This window comes from Streptopelia decaocto (genome assembly GCF_964273445.1).
Source record: "Streptopelia decaocto genome assembly, chromosome: 1".
NCBI lineage: Eukaryota > Metazoa > Chordata > Aves > Columbiformes > Columbidae > Streptopelia > Streptopelia decaocto.
In genome coordinates this window covers 84,320,249-84,327,524 of record NC_138663.1, presented here as the reverse complement: position 1 = coordinate 84,327,524, position 7,276 = coordinate 84,320,249, and positions in this window count along the sequence as shown.

The window sequence follows — 7,276 nt, the reverse complement described above, 5'->3', positions numbered from 1 at the left end:
TCTCTGCAGAAGAAAGTTCAGTGGAAGACGTGAGGAAACGGTATGCAGGTGCTAAGCAGGAGATGCTGGATCTGGTGGAGACTGTGGAGTTGCACAGTTCACTTGCAAGCCAGACAGCATTTCCCTTTCCCCACAGCCACATCATGAGCTGGAGAACCTCTGATTAGGCCTATGCCTCAATGTCCATGAAGGATCTTTGCTTCTGTCCTTGGTGGACTGCCAAAATATACCTTAGCATTAGCTTCCCCTGGGGATTTGTTGCTATTCAGCAACACTACAGATAAAGAAGAGTAGGCAAGTCAGGGCAACGAACAGCAGGTGATGCAGTGGGTTGGCCAGACCAGATACTAGGAAACAACCCCAATACAGGCCAGGCGTTTGGCTTCAGGTGATTCTGGGCTTGCCTTCTCCTGGAGGTTTGTGACCTTGATAAGACCATGTCTGCAATACCTGGGTTTGTGGTTTGCAAGCTTGTTACTCCCACAGCGTTCCTAATGAATTCAAATATTCTATAAGCACACTTGTTACTTTTTCTTACTTGACATACACTGCTTTAGAGTGATTGCTTGGTTTGTCTCAGAATCCTAAAGAAATCCCATATGCTCCTCTGTTGGTGTGTCACACTTATAGTGGGTTGGAAAAGAATATGATTTAAGAGATCAGTGATAGCTTGCAATACTTCTGCTTGTTGCATTATAAAATATAATGGTGCATGATAAGCAGGAAGCAATGTTCAGTTTATGTGAATTGTACTTCTCTGTTGTTGTAATAAGCAATGCTACCTTTGAAATCCACAAGAGGACAAAAACATTCTAACTGTATGCTGTTAGGTCATTAAGGACGTAAGCCACTGCCCACCACCTGAGTTACAGCCTGCCCATTCGTCAGCTTCAGTCAGCTGCTTGGCAGTATACAGCCAAACAAGTCATGTGCTTTTAGTTTAGAAGGGATAAAGTTGATTTTCCTTACTACATCACTGCAGACTATAGTCAATTGGTATGGCCCACATAGAGAGAGATTAGACTTCTTTGCGCCATTTCAAATTTAAACAGTGGTATTACACTCATTCCCGGCTTTAAAACCCAGCAACATTCAAAGGGAAGTGATCTGACCTGTTATATAGTAGGCATACAAATTAGACAACACCTCCAGCGATGGATTGGAAAATGTTCTCTGTCTACAGTCCCGGGAGATTTCTGAGCTACTCTGCTCCTTGTTCACCCACAGATATCAGCGCTTCTGCGCCATCCTAATAGAAATTGCATAGCAGCCCTCCTCACTCCCTCCAAGTTGCTCTGTTTCCTCTAGTAACCATTTGTAGCCTTGGTTTCCCATCTGTAGTTCTCCACAAAGTCAGAGTCTCATGCTGAAGGGAGTGGAGAGTTACACATGGAGGAAGCGGAGGCCTGACTCAATCTTTTGAGAATGGAACATCGAGAGGAAATGACACCATGTTTGAACCGTAAGAATCCTCAGATATGTTACATACACCCCTCATCTCGATTTACCCTGGGAAAACTGTCCTCAGTGTCCCTCCAAGTTAATTTATTTCATGCAACAGTGAAGTGGTTTTTTTCTTCTTTTCTCTGAGGACTATGTGGCTCTGGGAGTGGGAAGGACTGCCTCTATGCTGACTTTCTCAGCCTACTTCTGGGAGGCCAGACATGTCTGTGGATTAGGGGTATTGGCCCAGACACCTGGTTTTGCTTGGAGGGCAGTGGGTTTGGAGAATTAGAGCAGAGCATGCTGAGGAAGAGGAGGGGGTTTACAGACAGATGGAGGAAAACCCTTCCACAGTCACTTATGGGGAAAGGATCTGGGGGGCAGTTTTTGATTAACCAATAGTATATAGCTGTCAGTTGAGCAAACATCCCCCTCTCCGCTGGGAAAGCTTATGTTAGGCAAGGGGAGGCAGAAGGTTTCACAACCCCAGGGGTTAGTGCATAATCAGGCACAACTGCTGGGGGAGTTGCAGGGAGGGGGGGGCGGGCACTGCGTCTAGGACTCAGCTTTTGGAGCATCTCAGTGGCGTGCTGAAACTCCATGAGGTGGCGGATGCCTGCTGAGCCAGGGCTGGAAGCCCCTCTGGACGCTGTGGAGGAGCTGGGGGCATATCAGCAATGTGAGAGCCCTAGTGACACAGACAGAGCGGCAGTCCTGCACGTTCTAGAAGTTCCATTTAGCAGTATGCGGTGCCACCTCGTGGTCAAAAACAACTGCACGAAAGAGAACGTGGGGCTGATTTTTACAGGGCAAATAAACGTTACATGGGAAAGCTGCCTGCACTCCACTCCAAACAGAGTGCATTGCTTCTCCATGGGGAGAGAAGTATTGCGGCTGGGCATAAAAGGAATAGAAGCTCCAACCTCTGGATTCCTTCTGGCTCTGGGCATCAAAGAGATAACCACAGCAACACACAGAAAGGAAAGCAGATACTGAGAAGCCAGGTGACTGGGTCTTGTCTTCCCCTTTTGTATGGAGAGTTTTCGTTCCTGGATGTTAAGTACTCATCCTTGACAAGACAGGACCAAGGCTATGTCCAGAACAGGGGACTCTGTCCCCGTGAAGGGAAGTTGCTAAATTATGTAGACTGTGACTAAGTTACAAAGCACTCACCCATCATTAACCAATGACACATTAAATTCTTTCTAACCACCTCCAAACGAGGGGATATTTTTCAAGTTTTAGATCTTCCTGCAGGACAAGTTGGAGACAGAAGATTAAGTCCTCTAGAACCAGGGTGCTTAGCTGATATTTGACTAGCAATTAATAGATGTACTGTAAGTAAGAAACTATCAATTACTTGTGTAAGTGTGTACAAGTCGCACTTCTGAGCTGCCAAGGTAGCGAGGTCAATCAGCGGACACATATAAAGATCCTCAGAAGCCCTGCCGAAACAGCGGACACATGAAAAGATCCTCAGAAGCCCCGCCGAAACAGACTTGCATGCATTGTATAAAAGATGCTAGATGGCAGCAAAGACTGTGAAAGAACTAACTTCAGTCTTACCCAAGGATTATGGATTTCTTAGTATAGATGTATTGCATGTTAAAAAATTGTAATAAATATGTAATTATTGTGTGAAAATAAGGAACACGAAAGCGTCCAGTCTTTGGAGTACTTACGGAAGATAATACCCAGTGCTACCTCAGTGCTGTTAAAAAAAATAGTGTCTGCTTAACAATATAGACCTTGCTGTTTAGTTCATACCTTTGTTTTACCAGGGTATGTCTTTGGATATCAGCAAAACACCCTCCACACCTGTAAGACAGGCACAATTATCACAAAAGCAAGACTTTCAATTCCTCACACATACTGGTCACCTGCGTTTTTCCCTCCCCCATTCCCTCACTTCTATATCATTAAGTCCTGGAATCTCCCTACAGATGGGAAGAGGACCCCAGCAGAAAGGAAGAGAGTAGCTGTGAAACCATGACTGGGATGAGGGGAGAAAATGGACGCACATGAAAACTCGTACATGGATGTCTGTGTACTCACATCACTGCACACATACACTGTTGTTTACACACCATGGCACACACAGACAGACATACACCTGTAGACTCACAAGGTTTCATAAGCACTCATTCCATATTTACACTCACAGATTGGACTGAACACACACAGTTGTGATCACACACCAGTATACACATACCATTTCCTACACATATAGACATATATATGCAATCCTTGGCTTTCAGAAGTGTGCCTATAGGCACGTGTGATCATAAGGGCTGTCTCTATGAAAGTAATTACTTTTATGTGAATGTGTTGCAGTACAGTATCATACTTGGTCATGATCTTTTAACTAAGTACATGTGTGAGACAAAATCAAGTTGCAGACAGTCTAAAAAATTTCCAGTACTTTTGAATGCATTCTTAATACATATATTGGTCAGAAGCAATAATAAAAGTATTTTCGTGTACCTCTGCTAGGAAAGCATAGAATTCTCACAGGAAGTGGTGGATAATTATGAGATGGCAGGGCCTGCATCCTCCTGAAGATACTGGGATACTGGATCTATTTCCCAGGCACATTAAGTTTGCATCTGCCACCTCACACAGATTTCTTAAGAGAAGAAAAAAAAAAAAGACTATTTTCAATTATTCTCAGTAGATATTATTTTGCTTATTCAGCTCTAGTTAGCTCTTCAGCTTATGCTCAAAAGTTAAAGATATAGAGTGATACAGTGGCTTATATCCATGGAGATTTATATACATAAGTCATATACTTGTTTTGGATATAAATGCTATTAAATTATTTGCCATAGTGAAGAGTTCAAAAACCTGAAAAAATGATTTTAAAAGTCTTGCAAAGGTTGAAAAAGGATTTGTGTAGGTTGTCCCATCCCTACTCTGCCCCAGTGCAGGGACAACAACTCACTATTATCTATTCCAGAGGGAAAAGCTTGTTTCTTTTAAGCTAAGCCAGAGGATTTCCTTTAACTAGGAGTTATGGTGGTGCTTCGGTCCTAGGAGAGAGCAAGTTTATATGCAGAAAGTCAAGGAACCAGACAGGTGGATGGGTAGTTGGGAAAGAGCTGCGTCATGCGAGAAGTCTCTGACTCGCTTCCCTATGAGCTTTGACAGAACGCTGTTTGCTGTGTCCCACTGAAATCCTGCCACCAGACACCATCTTCATGGTCTGCTTAGGCAAAGATCTTGAGATATGTACTGTGGTCTTTGACATCCTCCTCCATCTCTGCTACTATCATCACTAGTCATAGGATATGGCTGTTGCATGTCTGTCCACAACACTGGCTCCTCGTTTCCCCTACACTCCTTTCTTCCCATTAGGATTGGTTTAAACTGATTTAGCTTATACCCCAGCTACAGGGGTGCAGTTATATCCCAGTGCCTCTACAATACTTCACTGTGTTGGCACTGGTTAGGGGAAGCTTACTGCTAAGTCTTCTGTGCTTCGTGAATTTGTAGCCAATACCTGTTTCTTCCACTCCTTTTTTATCTTCCAGGCTTCTTTCTCCTTCACACTCTAGCTACCTCTGACAAGTTATTTTATGCAACCCATACTAAAAAAATAAGAATTAAAAAAAAAAAAAAAGCTAAATAAGCATATAAAATTTTCTTCAGTTTGAATGGAATAAAATTTCTGATATTTTTTATGGTGCAGTAGAGACAACTAGTGACTATACTGTGTTACTAAAATGAAAACCTAAGAGTGCTAAAGACCTTTTCCAAACCCTTGAAATATTCTTTTAGTGATAGGTCCGTCTTTACATGTTCTTCCCAAATCCACTGACAAAATAACTTTGTCAGTTCTTTGCAACTAGTAATACACAGGATAGAAAACAGTGATCAAACAGCACTGGCTTCCATGCCTCCAGAGTCTCTTTTCTCCTTTCCCAGGATGTTTTCAAAAGCCTTGGATGCTATTATGAATCAGTCCAGAGGAATACTAGCAAAACCAGTTTAGCTTTGCATCACTGGCACTGAGGGCACAGTTCAGTGCCTAAGTACCACTACAAACCCCTTCCTTGTGTTATTTTGCTGAAGTATCTGCCTCAGAACATCTTGGCTGCAAAGTCAGGCAGCAAGTGTCTTTTTCAACTAAATCATCACCTGCCTCCTAAGGGAAGGAGAGGATGTTGGAACTATAAGGGGAAGGATGTTGAAACTGGAAGGAACTTGGAAGTAGATGATCTTTAAGGCCCCTTCCAAACCAAACCACCCTATGATTCTGTAATTCTACGCTCCTTTGGACAGAAATGCACTAATTCTGAAATCTTGTGCCTTCTCATGTAGGTGCGTAAGGGTGGGTGTCTAAATCTAAGTTGCTTACTTACTCTTATTTTCCAGTCAGTAGAGAGACATAGGTACCTCCGGGGTCCTATCATCTTATCCTAAAGGGTCAGAGGAATGGTCCCTGGATGCATCCTGACAGGGACAGACTAGGTGCCAGGGGAAAGTATCTCCTATGTTCCTGTGGTGTCCTGGGCTGCTGCTGAAGGGCAGGAGCTGACTCCAAGGGATGTTTTGAGTGTAACCTCTCCACCCCTTGTCATCTCAAGTGTGTAAAATAATGCAGGCCAACCTGATGGTGCTTGTTTCCCTTACCAGAAGCCTCCGCTCTACAGAGGAAGACTGTCCTGAATTGTGAATGTGAATCAGACTGCTCATGATGGAGCAGAGCTACTAAAAATGCCCTTAGAAAATGAATTCTTCCATCCCCTAAAGACTGCTCAATGATGGCGTGACGTCAAAAGCAAACTCACCTGAAATCATCCTATTGCATGAATTAAATGTTGCAACAGTCCTAGGCAAAAATGTGCTATTACACAGCTTGAACAAAAGCAGAGGTTGTGTATGTGCTTGCACAGTGCACAGCACCCAGACAAGGAGCACGGTGCGGCAGTAGTATTTGTGCATGGCACGGGTGAGTTGTTAATGTGGTATATGCTGGAGAGGCCCGTGGAACACAATTATACCAACTATTACACAGTGTGCATACATCCAGGTGCCTCCAGAGTGGTTGTCGTTGAATGGTGTAGGCATGTCTACAGTGCCAGCAGGCAGCTGGAGGCCTGGCCTGGGGGTGAAGGCCCTTTCTCTGGCATGGTTAATAAAGATGCTGAAAACTTACTCCGTGTTACCATGGCATTAAATAGAAATATGTGTTTACTTTACACATATATTAAATGTATATGTGCCTATTGAGGCACACGTACAAGAGTTTTGTAAAGGTCTTTCGAACAAATGTAGCTGCATTGTGTCCCAGTGCTGTTGTTATGCTGGCCCAATACATGTCATCTAGGGACATTAATTGTCTTCCTTTTGTCTCCAAAATGTCTGGTTTTCTGCCTTTTTGCTGTTGTGTTTTTTGGGGTTTTTTTTTTGGTGGTTTTTTTTTTTTCTTTCTGGGAAATAATCTCTATGGTTAGCATTGTTTTTCCAGTTTGAACCTGATAGTTTTCAGCAAGTCTTCCAGTATGGCTGAGTAGTTTATATTTACTCCAGATCATTGCAGTAGAATAAAGAAATCAATACACTTTGCCTTAATCTTTCGTCTTTGTCTGTTCAAAGTATTTGATTTGGAATGCTGCATAAAGAGTTTGGCCTTAGCAGGTAAGACAGACAGGAGAAAATCATCCCACCTCAAACCTTTCCCTGGAAGAGAGCATTGTATAACATCTTTTCGTTACCAGGATTGTGTCAGCCCATTTTCAAAAGAGTTTAATGATTTAAGCTGAAAAAACCAAAATGTTGTTTATCTTACTTCCATGGCTGGTCTCAAAAGGACAAAACATTCAACTTCTTG